Below are 1748 nucleotides of genomic sequence, written 5' to 3'. Positions count from 1 at the left end.
TTTTCTTCTAATAGTTTCAGGGTTTCCAGTTTCACATTGAGGTCTCTGTTCCATTTGGAGTTGACTTTTGTGTAAGGTGAAAGATAAGGATCTAGTTTCATTCTTCTACAGGTGGAGATCCAGTTTTGCCAGCACCATTTGTTGAAGATGCTGTCTTTCCTCCATTGTGTGTTCTTGGCACCTTTGTCAAACATCAGGTGGCTGAAATTGCATGTACTCAGGTTTGGATCTTCAATGATGTTTCATTGATCTATGTGTCTATTTTTGTGCCAGTACCATGCTGATTCTATGACTATAGCTCTGTAGTATACTTTGAGATCCAGTAAAGTAATCCCCCGAGCATTGCTCTTTGTGCTCAGGGTTGCTTTGGCTATCTAGGGTCTTTTGTGCTTCCATATGAATTTAAGGATTTTTTTTTTCCTAATTCTGTGACGTATGTCATGGGGATTTTGATTGGGATGGCACTGAATTTATATATTGCTTGTGGTAGGATGTTCATTTTCACAATATTAATTTTTCCAATCCATGAGCATGGGAGGTCCTTCCATCACCTGGTGTCTTCCTCAATCTCTTTAACTATTTAAAATTTTCATTATAGAGATCTTTGGTGTTTTGGGGTCAGATTTATTCCAAGATTTTTTTTTTTTTTTGCAGCAATTGTGAATAGGGGCATTTCCCTGTATTCTTTCCCCAATTGCTTGTTATTGGTATATAAAAAGGCTACTGATATTGTAGATTGATAAGATGATGATATACAGCAGTCCCTTCTGCATGAAATAATTACCATTATCACGACTTCGGTTGAGCCTGGTTGCTAAACATGGGCTAAACAAGCCCAAGTCACAATTGGGCTTGTTGACGGTTGTGCTCATTCATTAAAGACATGCCAAGCAGGGTCACTGGACCCTCACCTGAATATACAGCCACTCTTCTAGCCAACTAGTCCAGCCTTGAAAGACAAAAGAAAAATGAGGAAGAACCCAATAGAAGGATGCTTTTGGAAGCCCTTGTCAAGCAACTCCAATGGACTCTCATGTGAACATTTGAATCCCTCTAGGACTTTGAACATAAATGCATGTTGAATTTTGTCAAAGGCCTTCTCTGCACCTATTTCTGCATCAATATGTGTTTTTTGTCTGAGTCCATTTATATGATTAATGATGCTTATTGACTTTTGTATTATTGAACCATCCCTGCATCTCTGGGATAAAGCATACTTGATCATGGTGAATGATCTTTTTGATGTGTGTCTGTATGCTGTTTGCAAGTATTTCATTGAGAATTTTTGCATCTATGCTCAGTAAGGATATGGGTCTATAGTTTTCTTTCTTGGTTGTATCTTTACCCAGTTTGGGGATTAGAGTGATGCTGGCTTCATAGAAGGAATTTGGGAGTTTTCCCTCTGTTTCTGTCATTTTGAATAATTTAAGTAGTACTGGTTGGAGGTCCTCTTTAAATGTCTAGTAGAATTCTGCTGTAAATCCACCTGGACCTGGGCTTTTGTTAGTTGGGAGGCTTTGTATTACTGTGTTGATTTCCTTATACATTATGGTTCTGTTTAAACTGTTGATCTCTTCTTGCTTTAACTTTGGTGGGTCCCATGATTTTAGATATCCATCCATTTCTTTTAGATTTTCAAATTTAGTAGTGTATAGGTTTTTTAAAATATTCCCTTACAATGGTATGGCTCTTTTGGGTGTCTGTTGTGATGTGTCCCAGAGGTTGTGTTGTGTTGTAGCATCCTTTCA

At 37.9% G+C, this 1748-nt stretch overlaps 1 protein-coding gene across 6 annotated transcripts in view; it reads right to left on the bottom strand.

The window, feature by feature from the left end:
- Vps8 (VPS8 subunit of CORVET complex) overlaps window positions 1-1748 on the bottom strand; it is a 359227-nt gene that overhangs the window by 110764 nt on the left and 246715 nt on the right. The window lies entirely within an intron of this gene.

Source organism: Nannospalax galili, unplaced genomic scaffold, assembly GCF_000622305.1.
Source record: "Nannospalax galili isolate Female #2095 unplaced genomic scaffold, S.galili_v1.0 scaffold315, whole genome shotgun sequence".
Taxonomy (NCBI): Eukaryota; Metazoa; Chordata; class Mammalia; order Rodentia; family Spalacidae; genus Nannospalax; species Nannospalax galili.
This window is presented reverse-complemented; position numbering and strand designations above follow the sequence as displayed.